Consider the following 20,491-nt stretch of genomic DNA (forward strand, 5'->3'; position numbering starts at 1 on the left):
GGCTAGTGCAGGCTGCAACAAATCTCTGGAGGGCCAGAGGCTCATTGGAGACTGGGGGCTCACTGAGGGCCGCATTGAGAGGCCTCAAGGGCCGCGTGTGGCCCCAGGGCCGGGGTTTGGGCACCCCTGCTTTAAGGCAGCAATCCTACTTGCACATGTTCTTGGGAGTAAATCCCACTGAACACGATGACACTTACTTCTAAACAAGCATACATAGGATTGCACTGTAAGTCTCAGCTTCCCCAGAATCTTCCCCTGTCCCCCTCCATGGTAAGCTAAAGTTGCTGGGTCCTAGGCTGTTAAACCTGTCTTTTTGCTTCTGTACTTGACCCTGCAAATGCTAAGCTTTTGCCTTAGCTGCAAGAGAGAGTCTTTAGGCTTATCTCTTTGTTCCAGCTTTTACAAATAGTAAAGCTAGAGCCTAAGCACACAATAGAAACAATCAAGTGATTTTAAGTAGCAATAGAAAGAAAAGAGGTCTTCTAAGATAAGAGTGTCCTCCATTTCTTATCAGATTCCTAGCATCTCACAGGACTCTGGTCCTAAAAATGGGTTCCAAGGTTGAACATTATTGAGCTCTGGATCAAATCAGGTCCTGACTATAATGAAGAAGAAAAAATTCATTATTAGCAATTGAACCTGCTTCCATATCATTTCTGTTTAAAGATTATACTAATTTGCAGATGAAAATAAGGCCATGTTTTGCCTTCCTGCCACTAGGTACAGCAATATGGAAAGATAGGTAATTATTTTAATCTCTAGGTTAACTGCGCATACATTATGTCATTCTTTGTGGGAAGTGTTACAGTAGGCATTCCCAAAAAGCAACAACATTATAAAATATAAAAGTGTGAATATCTTTAACTGCTGTTAATGTGCTTAATAGCCCAATCCTGTGTGGTCATTATGACAGTGGATCTTATTTCCTGCAGTTGTAAAGACCACAGCAGTGCCATAAAAGGTGCGCTGCTGCCATATATTTTGAAGCCACAAGCGCGAACATCTGGCAGCTCTGCGCATTTGCCACTGATGGACCCAGCTTGCACCAGAACAGGCAAGATGGTGATGGGGGAGATTGTAGGTGGGTTGTGAGAGGTTCAGTGTAGGCAGGAGAGCGTAGGGGGCAAGGAGGGGGCTGGAGTGGATCTTGGTGGTAGCAACTCATTTATCCAGCCTGACACAGCCCTTGCCTGCCCTCGGACTTACACCAGCAAAATAGCCGGTGTATGTCTGAGGAGACCCACTGGTGATCATATGGCCTACTGCTGTGGTTCCCAAACTTACTGGGGTCATGGTGCTCCTACAGTCTCTTCTTCCTGGCTCAGCCAGGCACCGCCATCAAGATGGCGGTTTCATATGCTCCAAGATGAAATCTTATGTGATCCAAGATGGCAGGACCCAAATCTCACAAGCTGTCATGCAATCCAAAATGGCAACACCTAAATCTTGCTAGACCTTGTACGATCCAAGATGGCAGAGCCCAAATCTCATGAGACCTCACATGACTGAAATGGTTGTGCTTGGGAGAGCTGGTAGGAGGGGCCACCCACGGTGCCCCTGTGAATGCACTATGGTGATCTGAGGGACTGTGACACATAGTATTTTTACTTACCTCTGCCTGATTGCCCCCCAACACCACTGCATGCAGTGCATACTCCATCAGTGTGTCCACATGGCAGAAGATGATGGTGGGAGGGTAGAATTGGGCTGTAATTCTCTACAAACCTGTGTACCGAATGAATGATTATCTTTCTGTATGTAGCTGTGAGTCACACTCATTCCTCTCTTTTTTTCTCTGTCAAACAACACTCTCTCTTGTCATACCTTATTTCCTTCACTGTATTTATACACCTTTGGGGTAAATACCTTGCAAAATGCACGGCGTGCTGTCTTATCTTCTCACAGGTCTTCAATAAGTAAAGTTAGGCTGCAGTAGGCTTGTATCATTCACTGTACATTGTTCTCTGTGTTGTACAGCTGTGAAATTTCACCAGCAGGTGTTTTAAGCGGGAGGCAAATAGAGCAAGCTCTTTGTCTATCCTACCTACATGAATGAATATTACAGAATCTCTGCAGAGGTAGCATCTTGTGCACTCAGGACTTTAAGGCAGCTCTTCTTCAGGAAGAAGTCCTTTGCACCGACATACAGAATTGATCAAAATAAGAATCAAAGAAGTGGTGCCTCGCAAGACGAAGTTAATTCGTTCTGCAAGTCGTTTCGTATTGCGAAAATTTCGTCTTGCGAAGCGCGGTTTCCCATAGGAATGCATTGAAATTTAATTAATGCGTTCCTATGGGCAAAAAAAGTCAGAACAAAGTCAAATTTGGTTTACAAAGTGTTTATTAAGTGCTCTTTAAAGGCATACATACTGTACAGAGGATTTCAAAAATTTCAAGCACAAAACTTCAACTTTTTAATTTTAAAAATTCTTCTTGCGAAGCACGGCCATAAAAAAATTCGTCCTGTGAAGCACGGCCATAGAAAATTTGTCTTGCGAGTCACCAGAAAAAATCGCAAAAACGCTTTCGTCTTGCGAGTTTTTCGGTGTGTGAGGCATTCGTCTTGCGAGGCTCCACTTTGGTACTTTCTCCCCCATCTCTTCCGAATGCATGGAGCTACTGATGCACTATGGAAATATAAAGAAAGCCTTCAAAAAGTTTCCTCTACTGTTACAAAAAAGCAGGACAAAGAAGCAAAGCTTTGGGTTTGGTGGTTTGATTTGTTAATTCTTAACCTGTATCATTTGGCTACAGATAAGCATTCACAGGTCCTTGGCCCCTGATAAGCCACAGATAAGCCCTAAGGTCCTTGGCCCCTGAGAATGACCGACCTGATAGAAGCCAGGCACAAACTGTCCCTATGGGCCTTGTGGCCTTCCTGGGCAGTGGGCACTCCCTGCACTATCGCTCAGGCTGAAGAAGCTGGCAGCTTGATCTCTGCTGCTTCCAATCCTGGAAGCAAGAGGGGAAGCAGTGAAGATGGATAGTGGGCACAGAGGAGTGCTCTCTGTCACTCTGTTGGCGTCTGTCTCACTCAGTCTCGTGGATGGACAAGCCCTGCCTGAACCTCCAGATCAACCTTTATCCAATCCTTTTTGCTAAGCTGGAACACTTGTCACACTTTCCCTCTCTCATTCTCACTTAAACACTAATGTGAAGGCTGTTTTAATCAGCTGTTTCTTTTGGGCTGGAAGTTGCTTGGATGAATGCCAAAGAGGGCAATTCAACACCCTGATGTGGTTGTGTAGGTGTGTGGTTGCTTGTGCTTACATACAACTCTTGAACTGGGGGAAGGGGGTAAAGAAGAAAGCAGAGGGAAAGAACAAAGTCTTGGGGGGGGGAGAACTCTGGTTAATGTTAATTGCCTACATTAGGGAGGAGATGAAAGGCCCCCCACCCAGGTCTGCTCTGGCATCAAGAGGAACAACCTACCCATGCCCTTTTTTAAATAATGGGAAACGGCAATGTTGGAAGGTGCAGCAGTACTATCTTGAATGTTGGCAGAAAATGTGCTACACCATCAATGCTACTGTACAAGTTGTTTGTTTTTTAATTACCATTAAAAAAAAACATGGTGAGGATTCTTTGAATTCAATATCCACCAGCACAGTAAACTATTAAGATCAAGGGTGTGGGTGGATGCCCTCATCTGCAGGTGTCTTAAACATCCATTCATTCAGGCATTGATTTCCTTGGAAAATCTGCAGACTTACAGCAAATGGCTACAATGGAAGAACTGCTCACTGTAAATGTCGAACAGGCAAGGTGGGCCACCAGCCAATAGCTCTACCACTCTAGGTGTGTGACATACATGTCCAATTTCCATTGTACCAAGTACCTCTTGGCCATCAGTTATCCCAATTGAGTCATTTAACAACTTTATTTATTTATAAAGTTCTACCCTCTCTTTCAGCTGTCAAATGACCTCAAGGCAGCTTGCCATAACAAAACCACAATAAAATACAATAAAGATCATTCCAGCCAATGAGATAAAACAGCAAAACCTGTAAATAAAGATGAACGACCAAAGTAACTAACAGGATGAAAGACTATGAAGCAATACCACCTGAGGGCCCAGAACAGACTACATCTGGCACTTAGAGTATAACAGACTTGGCATCAGGAAAGCATATGGGGGTAGGTTCCATAATTTGGGCACTATCACAGAGAAGGCTCTCCCTCCTATATGGTTTCAGAATGTAGAAACAGCCACTGAAAGATATCTTAATTGATAGGTAGGTCAATGAGGGAGAAGATTGTTCTTTAGCTAACCTGGCCATTTTACGAGGTTTAGGGCCCAATCCTATGCTTCCCCTATGCCCAGAAAGACAGTAGTGCTGAAATGGCCACTGCTGTAACCTATGGGGCCAGGGAAGCTCCTGGGGGTCTCTTCAGGGTAAAGGAACAGCGGTTTCCTTACCCCGTGTTGAGCCCAGGCGGCCCAGATGGGTCTAGCAGGATTTGTGCCTGCTATTGAGTTGGCGCAGAACCAAGGAGACTCATGTCTGTCTCCATGGATTGGGAGGGGATTTAGGATTCAGCGACAGCCTGTGCCACTATGTTTGCCCCCCTCCCGGGCCCAATCTTCCCTCCGGCCCTCCCTTCCTCCACCCAGTTCTGCGCTCCCCTCACCTTCCCACCATCCTGAAAAGACTTGCCCCTGACTGGTGGCAATACTCACCACCTGGTACTCCCCTGATGCATCTTCTTGGCGCTAGGGCCCAGCATCAACTGGCACTGTCCTCAGTGCAGACACCAGAGTGACTTGCAGCACTTTTTCCAACACTTGGAGCCGGCAGTTAGACTAGATCATGGGCAGTAGGCCTAATAGGATCAGGCTTCCCAAAGCCTACTTAAGTTACAAATCAAAGTGACATTAACAGTAAGGTAATGGGTTACAGAAACAATTTTCCCAGATTTAAGAAACTGACTGTTATGCTGAAGTAAATGGTCCTATGAGTCCATATTAAATCCAAAATGAAATAAGGATAAATCAACTTAAAACTTCAGGGGTGATTTTTGCTGGGAAAATGGTGCAGGGGGGACTTGTTTGTCACACCCTCCTCACCCCTTCTGAGAATTCAGATCCAGCTACCCCCTCCTGCAGCTGCTCTTTGCTTCTCCCTCTCTTAATTCCAACATCTCAGTATTGCAGCAATGGGTGGTTTTGCCCCACCACATTGCTCTCTAGGGATCTGCTGGCCACATTGCAAAGTCTTTTTGCTTTTACTAGGCTTGGCTTGAACAGTTGTAAATAAAACAAATGTTACAAGGACACTTCAGGCTCTCTCATTCACAGGAAACAAAGTGCTGTGGCATGCCCCTGGAATTTCTCACTGCATTCTGAAGCACAGATCATGGAATAACAATAGAGATTATCTGTCCTTTTTTGCTGGGAGGATTCACAATCTCTATGCAACAATCTCTCTTTTTTCCCCTTCTTCATCCCTTTTGAACATGGAGGCACCCACATGAATATAAAAACTATTCCTGAAAAGAACTCAAGACTTTGCACATTTTTAAGAGGAAAGCTATTTGGGGAGCTCTGAACTTCCATTTTCATTTCAATCCTCTGCAACAGATATTGCAATTGCCTATAATGTCATCATGAAGTTTATGCTCATTGGAGGCTAGCATTGAGGGCACTTCCAACCAGAACATCAGCCATTCATTGCGTTTTTCCTGCTTGCAATCATGGGTAAAGTTGCACTGCAAACTGGCCCTTCTCCCCTTTACCCTTTCCTGTCATCAGCTGTACCTGGGTATGCGCCTCTCTGCAAAATAGTAGTTCTTTAAAAAAACCTGATCTCATCCCTGACCAGTGTGGTGCATCCTAAGTAACAGGTCTGTGCTACGCTGTATCTCTGATAATTATTCAAACCCTGAGGACTAGGACAAAGCTTAGTTATTCATAATGGCACAGAAATATACACTGCAGTACACCGACAACCTATAACACCCCTTTCATTGCAAGCAGTACATACAACAGGGATTTTGGTATCACTTGATTTATTCTTTAAACGCTCTCAGCAGCATTCTAATTTTGCATTATATTACTCTAGCCATGAAACTCAAGAAGACTTACATTTAATGGTTTATTAACGTGTGCCTTCAGCGCACAGACCACATCAGTTTGGCCCTTCAAGTGGTGCATTAATTGCTATGCATAACTGTGCTCTCAAATACAGATCTTTTGACATTCACTCTTAATCAATGTTAATATAGTTACAAATGTTAATACTGACTTTAAAACAAATTGTATGTATTCTTTAATTGCTTTGTCAATTTGCATGTTAATCCATGTTAAGAAGTAGAGTGTTTTGTTTTTTTACATCTGCTCTTTGTGACAGTGTAGCTTTGCCCCTGCTAACTGGGCTTAAGAAGCACCTTGATTTCCTCACATGTAGAAGGCGAGAGTAACTGTCTCTCTTCATTCTAGCACAGTGTCTTTTCTAGTGCCTTTTATTGATGTGTCTCCAGCAATTTTTTTTTAGATTGTGAGCCCTCCAAGGCTGTTTCTCAACTAGTGGTATGGGTACCACCAGTGGTATTTGAGGTGGTGCCTGGTGGTTCTCATGGCATTCCTGGACACCTGCCACCTGGCAGCATGACCAAGAATACAACACAACGACAGTGGTGTGAGGCTAGACTTGGCGGGCAGAGCTCCAAAGCATGCTTTTCCGTACTCAAAAAAGCCCTTCCGTCCACCCTGAGTTTTCTTACTGGTGTTTGTCACATTGCATGTGGCCTCCCAACCCAGAAGTAACTGGCAATGATATCATCACCAGTTATGTCTGGTGGTACTTCAAATAGGTGGCTCATGTGAAGTGGTATGGTAGAGGACAAACGTTGACAAACACTGCTCTAAGACATAGAACCATCTTTTCATTTATTTTACTATCCCACTTTGTAGGAACTTTGTCAGAAGTCAGTATATAGATATTTATTCTAATAATTAATGATATCATGAATCATACCTGCTTCCTGGTTCAATATTCAAATTCTGCTAGTTCAAGCACAGCCCTAGCACACTGCAAAGGAGAACCAAAGGTGTCAAGGTTTTTTAGCACATGGTCATCGGCAGGCGAACTGAATATTGAAGAGAAGAGAACAGCCTCAATTATGACACTGGCTTCTAGCAAAGTACTGCATATAACGCTGACATTGTGTTAATTTTGTCACTGCCAGTGGAGAAAGGACAGTGAGAAATAAATGATGGATGTGTCAAGCCATAAGCTCTTCCTGACCGCTGTGAATGGAGGAGCACAAACTGCTGATCCAGGCAGAAGATGGATGCCATGAGTGAGGGAAGGGAGCCAGCACAATGGCTTACTTTCTGTTATGTTATAGAAGCACTACTCAAACACTGTCAGCATTGATTTATCCCAGTTCCACTTTAGCGAAGTGACATTCCATTCCTCCTAAGGAGGACTTCAAGGTCATCAGCAGGTGGACAACTGATTTTGGTCACTATCGTTCTGTAGAAGTGAAGAAGCACATCCAACCACAGTTATGACATTGGTTTCTAGCAAAGCACCAAATATTATGTTGACGTTTTGTTTTGTATCAAAGCCCTCTCATAATTCCTCTTATGTATGAATAATAAGAAATTGCACAGCAAAAGATGTACATCTCCCTGGCCTCAGATTCAGACAAAAAGGGCACAGTATGCTTTGGCTCACTACCAGTACACTGACTTTCTTGAATGTTAATTTCAAGGTTGTAACAGCATTCCCATCATCCACTCTTTCCCTCCCTTAAGATTAAGAACATTTCAGTATCCTTAAAAAAAATAATGCATGCTTATATTCGAAATTACAGATACATTGCATAATTTCAAAGACATGCAATATACATCTTTGCAATGCACATGCCTTTGATCTGGCAGGGGTAGAAGATGGGCAGCAGTTTTTGTAAAAGCCCATGGCATTGGCCATGCATCAGGTTCACACTGATACACCATGGCTCTTGCTAATTGGGCAAAGAGGCACCTTTCAAAGTGATGTCCCTCCCTCCCTAGCAGGGGGAGAGCAACTGTCCCTCTTCACCCCAGCATGGCGTCTTTTCCAGTGGCTGTGGGTGGTGCCTCTTCTGTATTCTTTTTTGATTGTGAGCCCTTTGGGGACAGGGAACTATTTATTGATTTGTCTTACTATGGAAAACACTTTCTGAATTACACCTGTTGAGAAACTTAATAATAATAATAATAATACCCTATGGAAGCCACACCATACTATGACATGATTTCACTGAACAGGGACAGCATACCTGGAAGAGATGTAAATGCTGGGCTCTCCCATGCTTCACTCAACCAACACTTAAAACACTCAGAGCCTTGTAAGTGTTCTTTGTGTTTCCTGCTACCCCAGCAGGGGAGAAGGGTGTGCAGGGATGGTTGGGAAGACCAATCCTATGTTTCCCAGCACCTGCTGGAGCAGCGGCATCAAAGCGGCTACTGCTGTATCCAATGGGCACCAAGAAGCTGCCAGAACTTCCATCGCCTTCCCCCAAGGAAGCCCTGACCCCTGCAATGGATCTCCACACATCTGCGCCAGTTATCTTGCTGGTGCAGATGCAAGAGCTGCTGTTTTGGACCTTCAGGATCTCATGGAGCAGGGCTCCACTGGTCCCACCCCCTCCCACCCTGGTCCCTTACCCGCCCTGCCATCATTCCACATCCCCTGGGGGCTGGGGATAAGAATAGGCCCTCAGTTTGGCTGTACTTGTCGTAAGAGGAGACTAAACAGCCACCGGGTAGATGGGACTCGTCAGCCTGGGAAGGCAGCTCATCTGAGAGAAGGAAAACTCTGATCCCAAACCTCCACTGCCTTGTGGCTACATCCAGTTATGGAAAAGGCTTCAGGAGTCAACCTTGAGGCAAAATCCGGAGCCGGAGTCCCTGAGGCAGTTCATGGCTGAACACAGTCACGTTCTAGCAACTCCTGCGATGCCGCTGGAACCAACCGTATTGGCCTCTGCCTTTCCATTGGACCATTTCAGCGATGTGGAGAGGGCGGATTTGCTGCATGGGTAACAGCCTATCCTCAATACCTACTTTACCCAGGCTTCGCGCACTGGAGAGGACACTCTGTTCCAGAACCACCATTCAGAGCGTGACACTATAGTCTTCCGAGACTGAAGGATGCCAACAACATCATTCCACCCTCCCCTTTCCCCTCCAGAAGTTGCACCACTTCCTGGCAGTCTTACTTTCCCCTGGCAGTGGTGCGTCCTCCTCCTGCTGGTGCTAGCCCTGGCTCCTGACTGGAGCAGGCCCAGCACCAGTGCTCCCTGCTCTCTGGTTGCCATAAATATGCTTTACGGCATGTTTATGGTACCCAGCAACCTATGTCAGTGGTTCTCAAAATGGGTCATATGATACAGGGTGTCAAAGGATATCGAGTGTCATTTGAAAAAGACTATCAGGACCCACCTAGCTTTAGGAGACTTTTTTAAAAGGTGATCTTGCAATAAATAATTTAGGCTGCAGTCTTATCCACACTGACCTGGGAGTAAGCCCCATTGACTATAATGGGACTTACTTTAGAGCAGACATGCATAGGATTGGGCTCTTATTTATTTATTTGCAAAAAATTTGATCTATTTCTCATAATAAGGCAGCCCTAATGAATAGCCTCAAGGCTTGAGGGGCTTAGTTATTTGACCCAGCCGTCACCTGCTCTCCACTACTTGTCATTGATGGAGTTGGAAAAAACACACCAGAAAAAAAGATGCTCAAACATTTATCTCCCTATATTTACACAAGCTTACAAACTGCAGGAGCTCTACTCCTTGCAGGCCAGTTAGCAGCTATCAGGATTTTTGAACAGCCTCAGGGCTTGAGGCAATTAGTTATCTGATCTTTCCATCACCCATGTTTTCATTGGAGACTCTGTGGGACCCACTAGAAATTGGGTCCCAACAAACCAAGTGGGTCCCGATCCATCTTTTAGGAAACACTGGCTTAACTTATTTCCAATGAAGGTGAAGAGCGCCCATTTTTATCTGTCATTGCATCTACCCATCAGAAGCATACACATATACACCATACTGTGGTATGTGTTCTTTTTTAAGTTTCTACTTTCTACAGCTTATGTACTACATCAAACATTATCTGAGTGGTTTCCAGAGTGCTGCCACATTAGGAAGTCAACATGGACAGTTCTTCAGTAGGGACTAAGTGCTTATTTTTCCATCTAGCTTCAAACATATGGGTTAAGAATTGCTGATACATCAGCAAACAATAATTACAGGCCGATATCTATTGCATTGCACCCACTGAACGCCACTGTCTACTGTGAATATTTCTGGGCAACTTATCGGTAGTTCACTGCTGCTGTCACCTCCTTCCTTCATCTTCACTAGTTCCGCCCATTAAAAAATGCAGTTGTATTTTAGGTTGTGCAATTATACCAAGGTACAGAATTATGCATAATCACAGATATATTTTTGTGATCACAAAAATAGATTTCTGTTTGATAAATTTGAAATTTAAACCTGTTCTATATGGCTTCTTCCTCCAGCATATTAGCCCACAGCTGCGTGTATTCTGCTGACATTATAAATTGTGCCTCTCTGCAAGATACAAATTTAGTGCAGAGTGCTTTGGGATCATTTATGTAGACAGTTGTTGGAGTACTGTTTGCTGTTATCAGTATGCTCTAGCTTAGTTTTTGGCTTGCTTGCATCATGGTGCTAAGTTCCAACACCTTGTGAATAAAACCACACTACGGCTTTTTTCTTCACCTTTATGGAGGTACTTCTCTAATGAGAATGAAATCAGTCTTGACATAGATGAATCAGAGCTAAAAAGCCACTGGCAATCTCTATTTTTTAAAAGAAGCCTTTTGTCCTCCCTTTTGCAAGCATTAGGTCAGCTGCGGTGTTCAGAGAATATTCCCCTGCCTTGACTTTGAGGGCTTTAACTTTTATCATTTTATTTCTTAAAAGAAATAAAACCCTTAATCTTTCAACACCTCTCACAATTTATCTTTTTTTTTTTCACCCTAAGTTTAAAAGTGGCTCTGTAGTTTGTAAAACTGATTTTAAAAAAAATCAGAAAGCCATCCATGGTAGGGGAAAGAGCAAGATCTCTCTCTTTAAAGTAGCTTAAAAAGTTAAGGGGAGAAAAGATCATTCAGAAAGATACAGGTATATCATTTTGCTCTCATAATTTTAAACAGGTTTTTTTTTCCAGCGTACCTGACAAAATGATCCACAGGTACACTTCAATACATTGAAAACCTTCAACTTTAGATATTGGTCTAGTTTTCATTTAAAAACTGAAATAGATGAATGTCACTGAATTTGACAAGGTAAATATATTGTTTGATGCCAGTAGATATGCTGTAGTCACTGATCAAGGCTGTCAAAAGGCACAGTTTTGCTCTGGTCCCATTAATTTCAAGGGCGCTTGTGCAGGGGCTGTTCCAGTTGGATTGTACCCAGGGAGAGCTGCATCATTCTCGATGTTAGGATAAAATGTGTGACCATAATTGCAACATTTCCTATGAGCCATGATAGTGAAAAACTATCAGGGTCATTATATACACATATGTATATTTTATTCATGCACAGAATTATGTTGACTGTGACAATGCGCAGATGTCAATGTAGAGATCTCATGCTATTTGCCTGAGACTTTGCACTACGTATGTTGGCCTGGCAAGCTCGGAAGAAGAGGTTGCACAGCACCACACAGTGCCTCTGTGAGTGCGCCATGGTGCACTGGCTGCCACAGCTCACATTTTGGGAACCTCTGATCTGAACCCTTTTCCTTTACAGACAGGAATGAAATTTTTCAAAAGCTTAAACAACATATTTCCTCCAGACTTGTACAAGGGTGGGAGTACAGAAATAACCAATCCAGACCAAATCTTAATGTCTGAGTCTAAAAGAAGAATTTTGCTTCTGTGCTCTGTTATTTTGAGGCATGAATGCTGGTAGGAGGCATGAATGCTGGCCCTTCATGTTTGCAGTTGGCCTTGGCACAGTAGGGTCAGTGGATAAAATACCATTCCTGGTGGTATTTAGGACACGCACCCAAGAGTGGAATGGGTTCAGCTGGTCATACCGTCGTCAAGTCCGGAACAAAAGGACTTGTGAAAGCTTTCTTTAATTTAGGCGTGGGACTCTGTGTTGAGCCATTAATTCTGCTGCCAACTGGTTTCATGTGATTTAATCCAGATTTAGATCTCAGTTGTAGGAAGGAACCCCATGTGATTTCTCTGAATTGTTCTTTTAAGAAAATTTGGGATTGTCATTAAACAGATTGAAAAAACTATTATAGCATCTTTACTCCCTGATGTCGTTAGCACCCGGATCCTAAACATTTTGCTCTAGCATGTTTTGTGATGAGGGGGCAGTAAGGGTCAGCCAGGTCAGGCATTATCTGAGGGCCCAACACTCATCAGAACACCCATTGGTAAGCTTAGGAAAGCACAGAGATCCATCATCAAGTGCAGGTCTTTGTTCCTGGGACCTCAACAACCTGGTGGCTGGCAGGGATTCACAATGTTCCCATTCACATTGCATAGGTGATGTTTAATTCAGTCCTGATCATATATGCTACTAGTTCATAAACTTTTAAGACTGGGCCATTCACAATGTTCCGTCTAAATGCTGAACAAATATCTTCCTTTTCAAAGAAGAAGGCATTAAATCTCTAAAAACTGACAGGTATATAAAGGATAAGTTTTTCATAAGTCTGAAGATGCCAGTTAAGAAATTAGATAATGTAACATGTATACATTTGGGTTGCAAGGCTGCAACAATGTATTATGAAGCAAACGAAGGGAAACCAGTGCTACTTGTGGAAATGGAGAAGGAAAATGCACTTTTAATAAGGGAGACGATATAGCTCTAGTCTAGTCTATAGCTATGGTCTCAATTATTTCTTTTATAAAAAATTTGAAAAGTACAGGCTGAGCCTCATTATTCGCATGGGTTCCATTCCAAGCACTCACTGTGGATGGCAAAAAACTATAGCAAATCAGTTTAAAAAACAAAGTTCCCTTGCTCTGGTGATTTAAAAACAGCCTTGCTGACCTATGTGATATAAGATAAGAGTCATTAAGAAGACAATAATCAATCAGTTCTCCTCCAAGGGCTTAGAAAGGCGCTTCACTCAGCCCCTCCCTTTACCAATGCAAAGTGATCATCTTTCTTTCACATGCTCAGGGGGAAGGGAGGGGTCACCTGGAGAGAGAAGGATTGATGAATTGTCAGCCAGCTGCCCTTTCTCTCTCTCATTAAAGAGGCTATTGTTAAAGGACTGCTCTTTTTTTTAAACTGATTTTAAAGGGGTGCATTTTTCCCCTTCTCTAGGGATCAGCACATTCCTTTTTATTTGCAGGGGCCATTTGCATTGAGTCAAATCCATGTATAAAAAATCCGTATATAAATAGGCTGGACCTGTACTAAAAGAAGCAAATCTTACTGGGTTTGTTTTAACAAAATAAGAGCTCTGTGTGTGCGTTGTTTCCGATTGTTCTTCTTACCCTCTTTAAGGTAGCAATCCTATAGACCAGGGGTCTCTAAACTTTTTGGCTAGAGGGCTGTATCAAATATCTGGTGTGGTGTGGAGGACTGGGAAAAAAAATTTAAATGTAAAATTTAAATAAATACATTAGAGATGGAACTTAGATGTGTGAACAAATGAATAAATGGGCTCTTTCATTCAACCTCTCTGGCCCTCAGAACACGCTCCAGACACAATCAGAGCACAGATCTGGTCATGTTCAGTTGAGTGGGCCAGAGGCTTTCAGGTGACAAGAGGTTGGCCGCAGGCCAGAAATAGGATTGCTGCGGGCCGCATCTGACACCCGGGCTGGGGTTTGGAGACCCCTGCTATAGACCAGTGGTTCCTAAATTGGTGGGTCGTGACCCATCAACTAGGAAAGCACTTGTCTCTGCCCCTTTAAGAGTTGGGAGGACAGGAAGACAGCAACACAGTTTCCAGGATTGTGCTGCTGCCAGGGTCCAGAGGAGGGTTTTGTATTTACCTGCAGCCAGTATCCATGTCCTGGGCGGTGGGGGAGGTCCCGAGGAGTGCTCTGCAGGGGTCCCTGTGCCTGCAAAACTCTAAAAAAAGAAAAGAAAAAAAAAGGCACATCTGGTTTTTGCAAAAACATGCTTTTTTCTTTTTTTATACATTGGCAGGCAAGGGAAGCCCTTCGGAGGGCTCCCCAGACTCCAAGACCCCACATGACTGCAGCACTGGCTGCAGGTAAGTACAAAACCCCCCTTCCATCCCCAGCAGCAGTGTATCCTGGGGAATGTGTTGCTGCCTTTTCCCTTCACACTCGATGACTTACAGTGCTCCCAACTCCCTTGTAGGAATTTGGGAAGCATTGCTATGCACACTTACTTGGCGATAGATCTCACTGAATTCAATGGGACTCACTTCTGAGTAGACATGCATAGGATTGTACTGTTAGTCTGTGACTGTGTACCCTCTGTGATTGCAATGTGAAAATTACTATGGGTGCAATTGTGTCAAAGTTAAGCTCCTTTAAATTCCATTGAGTTCAATGGGAGAACACAAACTATTATTTTACTTATCACTGAACTTAATAAGAGTTTTACAAACTTTAATATGGCTCATCCATGTGTTCATCACTATCCTGTTTCTATAATATAGTATATTGCCAAGAATGTTTATGTATGTGTTCTTGGATACTGTTCCAGAAGCCAGTAGCAGTTATGCTTTGGCATGGGAAGAAAAATGTAAAACAATATTTGATTTTACTTTTTGTGATTTTGGTAGTTGTTCAGAGTTCCTTTTGATGGAACAAACTCTATCATAAAATAGGGCTAGTAAGCCAAAGTGATTTTTGGATGAACTTTTCCTTTCTCCCTCTTGAATAATTTCCTTGATTCCTTTAATGATGGTTGTTCATTCCATAACTTCTCCTGCACAGTATGTTGCTGTTGCTCTTAGTCAACATCAACTATGTGCAAGGGCACACATTTACACTGCCAAATTTCTCAGAGGACTGGAAATGAGAAAATGTGAATGAGATCAAATGGCTGCAGTCCACACTCTAATTACTCAGAGTAATCCTATTAAGGGAAATGTGACATATTAGCCCATGCAGTAGTTGTGTGCAGATAAGTACAAAAAAAGCATATTCAATAAACATTTCCGCTGTCTTCTACATTTTGCAAAAACAAAAAACAAAAACTATAATGAAAACTCCTAGATATCAAAGTATAATGTATAACAAATAGTATTAGAGATGCATAGAAACCCGCTAAGAAAATTCATTTGTTTTATAGAAACTTCTTTAGTTTTCTTAAAATTCCTCAAGTATTTCTCCTCAGGAGGAACTTTGAAATCTGTTTTTCACTATTTTGAACATTGGTGCCTGTCTTAGGGCCCAACCCTATCCAATTTTCCAGTGTTGGTGTAACTGTGCCAAAGGGGTATGTGCTGCAACCTGTGGTGGGGAGGCAGTCACCTGGGCCTCTTCAAGGCAAGGGAACATTGGGCCCTTAGGGCCCAATCCTATCCAACTTTCCGGCACCGGTGCAGCTACAATGCAGCTCTGAGATAAGGGAACAAATGTTCCCATACCTGGAGGAGGCCTCTGTGACTGCCTCCCCACCAAAGGATGCAGTGCATGCCCCATTGGCACAGTTGCACCAGCACTGGAAAATTGGATAGGATTGGGCACTTTGTTGGGTGAACCCTAACTGGCTCATCCAAAGAATTTATGGTGTAATAGATTTGATTGTTACGATTGTATTTTTACAACTGTCTTGTAATTTATTATTATAATTGTCACAATTATAATTAGTATTGTAGCTATTGGCTATAATAACCAAAGTTCAGTAGAAACTTGGATACCTACAGCACAATCCTATGCATGTCTACTCAGAAGTAATCCCCATTGAGTTCAATGGGCCTTTCAGTTAAGTGTGTATATAGGATTGCAGCCCTAATCTTATTATATTTCTTGATACCGAGTCGCGCCATGTGGCTCATGGACAGTATGCATAAGTGTATTGTTTAATCTGTGGCCACCCTATCATTCTGCTCCCCATAAGAGCTGTACACTGCAATTGTACTTATAATTATCTGGGAATAAGACCCACTGAAATCAGTAGGACATAGGGCCCAAGCCTATCCAATTTTCCAGTGCTGGTGCAGATGTGCCAATAGGGCATACAAGATAAGGAATTGTTTTGTTCCCTTACCTCAGGGCTGCATTGTGGCTGCACCAGTGCTGGAAAGTTGGATAGGATTGGGTCCTTACTTCTGTATAAGTATGCATGGGATCAGGTTTTCTTCAAACAGTAGCATTATACTGAAAGGGGCTCTTGTTACAATGGCTTGTAGCTTTCCTTAATTAATTTCATTTCACATGCTTATCTGTGCTGTTAAGTGTTGCGGGCAAATTATTATCACAAGGGTGCATTTGTGGGAAGGAGGAGGAGCCAACAGTGGATGAACAGACATGTCTCCAGGGGCTCCTGAGAGACAGTCTGTTTTCCCCCAAAAAACTGCAGGTCTGAAGAGGATCTGAAGATCTTTATCAGGAGAGATAAGATCTTTCCACAGGTGCAGGTATATGAGATTTTGAATGGGGGGGGGGGCTTCTTCTCCAAAACCTAATCATAAGGGACAGTACTGGGGGAGGTGCAGTGTCTGCAATCAAGCTGCTGGCTCCGTGCTAAGATACCATATGGAAGAAAAAGCATGAAGTGTAAAGTTTAAGTTGGAAATTTAAGATGTGTTAATATTGTCCCCAGCTTTGATTGACTGATTTGGCTAAAAGCCCTGGATACACTGAACAGGTTAATGAGAAACTTTTTAAGGATGTTGAAAGTGCTCTTTATCTTTGTAGTGGAATAAATCGGTCATGGATTATACCTATAAATATAATTTGGTGTGTGGACTAAAATCTAGATTTACTTCTGGACATAATTTTCATTAGACTTGAAAGAGTTTTGTCTTCTTGAGACTGTTTCCTTCCTTTTGTTTTTCTCCTTTAACCACACTGTTATCTGTAAGAAAAATTCGAAGAATGCCTGACTGAAAAAAACATGTGGTGGAAGTAAAGAGAATAATACGCTGTGGACATCTTGTGAATTAGAGAGAAATTGCAAGATGGAGCCTGTTCCAGATATTTGGACTCAAATGATCATTAAAAATTTGGAAAAATTGCCCACAATGAGAAGACAGCAGTTGAGTTGGTCCTTGCAGATTCAGGCCAGTTTAAAGACTCTCTCTCTCAACAGATAGATGTGTGCAAGGAGTAATTGGAAGATGTGAAGAAGATACACAGAAGGAGAAAGTGGAAAAGATGATGGTGAGGGATGAAATCATCATCAGAAGAGTGGATACAGAAATTAGAAGAGTGGAAAATCAACAGTATCTAGAGGGGACGCTGATGGAGATTGAAATAGAGAAGATAAGAAGAAAACATATCCCAGTTAACTGAAAGAATGAACATACCTTATACAAGAAAGTGTGGGCTTATTGGATTCTGTTATGGAAATAAATTATTAAAGATATTACAGGATAAAAAATGGAGAGAAAGAAAAAGAAACCTGAGGGTTAACCTGAGGGTTAAAGAAAATTGGAGGATTTTATTTAGTTAATAACTGGTTTAAATTTACTTAAAAAACAAATACATACGAAATTGATATATATGAATTAGAATGAATTAGAAAAAATAGCTGGAAATGTTAGCGTGTGGATGAATTGTTTTATAGGTTGTTATTATGTTAAATGATAAAAAGTGAATATTTAGAAAATATATTATAGGGAATTAGGAAAAAACTATTATATTTGATATAAGAAATATATAAATGCATAGAAGAGTTAGAAGTAGATGGAAGAATGGTTTTATATGTTTTGGTAATTAGATTATTTTGTTTTCATATTAATGAGTAATTGAAGTACGTTTATGTTTGATAGAAAGTGAAAATTTAGAAAATATAGTACAGGGCATTAGGGAAAATTTAGTATATATTATATAAATAAGTGGATAAACTAATAAGAGGCAGAAGTAGATGAGTAGTAGATTAGGAGATATAGTATGATTGATGAGTAATGGTATATGGTATTTAGCACTCCTAAATGTATGTTATATGTTTGTATGCTTGTGTGTGTTAATTAAAAAAAACAAAAATGGAAAAAAAACAACCAGTGGTGCATTTGTGGTGGCGCAATCCTACACTCACAAAGTGCCAGGGTCCTCACTGTGGGGGGGGGGGGGGAAACAGGAGCCCAAAGAGGAGACTATAGGATTGAGCCTCTAGGCTGCAATCTATCTGTACTTGCCTAGGAGCAAGCCCCATTGACTATTATAGGGCTTACTTCTGAGTAGACATGCAGAGGATTGTGCTTTTAGGATGCAATCCTCCTCACACTTTCCTGGGAGTAAGCCCCATTGACTATTATGGGGCTTACTTCTGAGTAGACATGCAGAGATTGGGCTTTTAGGATGCAATCCTAGTCACAATTTCCTGGGAGTAAGCCCCATTAACTATAGTGGGACTTACTTCTGAGTAGACATGCAGAGGATTGGGGTCTCAGGCTGCCATCTTATCCACCCTTTCCTGGGTGGTCATTGACTATAGTCAATGACTATAATGGGACTTACTTCTGTGTAGACATGCATAAGCTTGGCCCCTAGTCCACTGTTTCTGAAACTGTGGGTTGGGACCCACTAGGTGCGTTGCAAACCAATTTCATGTGGGTCCCCATTCATTTCAATATTTTATTTTTAATATATTAGACTTAATGCTACCTATACTGAGAGAGAGAGAGACACACACACACACACCCTTGTTCTCTGTTTAGGTCACACACGTACACACCCCCGTTCTGCGCTTAGGTGTCGTCGCCCCCCCACCCCTGTTCTGTGCTTAGGTGTCCCACACACACACCCCGTTCTGTGCAGGTGTCCCACACAACCCCCACCGTTCTGTGCGTAGGTCACACACACCACACCCCCGTTCTGTGCGTAGGTCACTCAGCGCTGGAGGAGGGCGAGCGGGGGAACCGAAGAGTCCAAAGGGGCGTGGCCGTAATTGCGCGCGCGCTGCCCCTCCCCACGGACCGGCAGGCGAAGCCAGCGCGGGGCGGGCCGGGCCGGGAATTGGTGCGCGCGCCCAGCGGAGAGGCGCGCGCCTCGGCGGGGGAGGGCTGCCGTCGGCGGCGTGTGGCTGGGAGCGCTCGTGGCGCGCGCCTCGGAGCCTTTCAGGTCGCAAATGGGGCTGAGCCGGAGTGGCGGCGCCCGCTGAGGAGGAGGACGGGCGACCTCTGTGTGCGCGTGCGAGGGACGCGAGAGGCCGGCGGAGCGGCCGCCCGCCACTGCCGCCCGCGTTGCCGGTAAGGCGCCTCAGCCTCTGCCGGACTCCGGCTGGCGGGTCCTGGGGCGGCGTGTGCCCGCCCTTTTCCGCGCGCGGGGGGAGGGGCAGCCCTGCAGGGGGGCAGCCGGAGTTCGAGCCTCGTCGCCCCGCTTCTGGGGAGCCTCGTGGGGCTGCGGGCACAGCGGGGCTCCCTCTGGCGGCCTCGCTGTGCCAGGGCTGGGGGGCGCACGCAGGTCCCCGGGGCTGGGCGGCAGTCAGTGGGGCTCTTGATTCCCGGCCTCTTTCCTTTCCCGTTGGGCGGACTGTGCCGCCTTCGAGCCCAAGCCTTTGAGTGTCTACTCAGAAGTAAGTCACATTGTAGTCCACTGGGGCTTACTCCCAGGTAAGTGTGGATTGGATGGCAGCTTAACAGCCCAATCGTTTTCGTGTCTACTCAGAAGTAAGTCCCACTATAATCAATGGGGCTTACTCCCAGGTAAGTGTGGGTAGGGTTGGAGCCTTCAAGCCCAATCCTATGCATACCTACTCAGAAGTCCCATTATAGTCAGTGGAGCTTACTCCCTAAGTGTGGATAAGATGGCAGCCCAACAGTCCAGTCCTATGTACATCTACTCAGGAGTAAGTCCCTTTATAGTCAGTGGAGCTTACTCCCTAAGTGTGAATAGGATGGCAGCCTAAGGAGCTGAATCCTACGCATATCTACTCAGAAGTCAGTCCCATTATAGTCAATGAGGCTTATTCCTAGGCAAGTGTCGATAGGATTGCAGTCTTCTCCTACTCCTCCTCAACTCCTCCTGCCAGCCTCTCCTGGCTGTCCCTGGATTATCTCCCCATGAAAAAGGGGAGGGGAGATAATCTTCCCCCTCCTGCTCTGGATTATCTTCCTGCCCTCTGCGGGATTATCCTCCCCCCCACGCCCACCCGCAACCCGCCTCCCCTGCAAATCCTAGGGGCTGTGCAGGGACAAATCTCTCCCCCCCCCTTTCCCTCCTTTTCCCTTTCCTTTCCCTTGGAGATTAAGGCTGTCTCCCTCTCCAGATCATTCGCCTTCCCCTCTTCTGAAAGGCATGTCTCTTTCTCTCCTTTTCTTGCTGGGGCTGCCATCCGCATTGAACTGGGTGGGAAAAAGGTGGTGAGGCTGTTTGAAGAGGTGGGTGGCTTGTAA

General features: G+C 43.9%; 1 protein-coding gene and 1 long non-coding RNA gene across 2 annotated transcripts in view; one reads left to right on the plus strand and one right to left on the minus strand.

Annotated features, from left to right (window-relative positions):
* Nucleotides 1-2,418: 2,418 nt before the first annotated feature.
* On the minus strand, nucleotides 2,419-19,013 carry LOC136651047 (uncharacterized). Its single transcript, XR_010794489.1, has 3 exons — nucleotides 18,935-19,013; nucleotides 14,004-14,082; nucleotides 2,419-2,627 (listed from the first exon to the last, which is right to left on the minus strand). It is a non-coding gene; the product is annotated as an uncharacterized lncRNA (long non-coding RNA).
* Nucleotides 19,014-19,162: 149 nt separating this feature from the next.
* The window catches only part of PALS2 (protein associated with LIN7 2, MAGUK p55 family member), a 47,996-nt gene continuing 46,667 nt past the window's right edge, over nucleotides 19,163-20,491 (plus strand). The window contains exon 1 of the mRNA XM_066626991.1: nucleotides 19,163-19,345. The gene's annotated coding sequence lies outside the window, so the exon portion shown is untranslated. The remainder of the gene's footprint in view (nucleotides 19,346-20,491) is intronic.

This window comes from Tiliqua scincoides, chromosome 5 (assembly GCF_035046505.1).
Source record: "Tiliqua scincoides isolate rTilSci1 chromosome 5, rTilSci1.hap2, whole genome shotgun sequence".
NCBI classification, from domain to species: Eukaryota; Metazoa; Chordata; class Lepidosauria; order Squamata; family Scincidae; genus Tiliqua; species Tiliqua scincoides.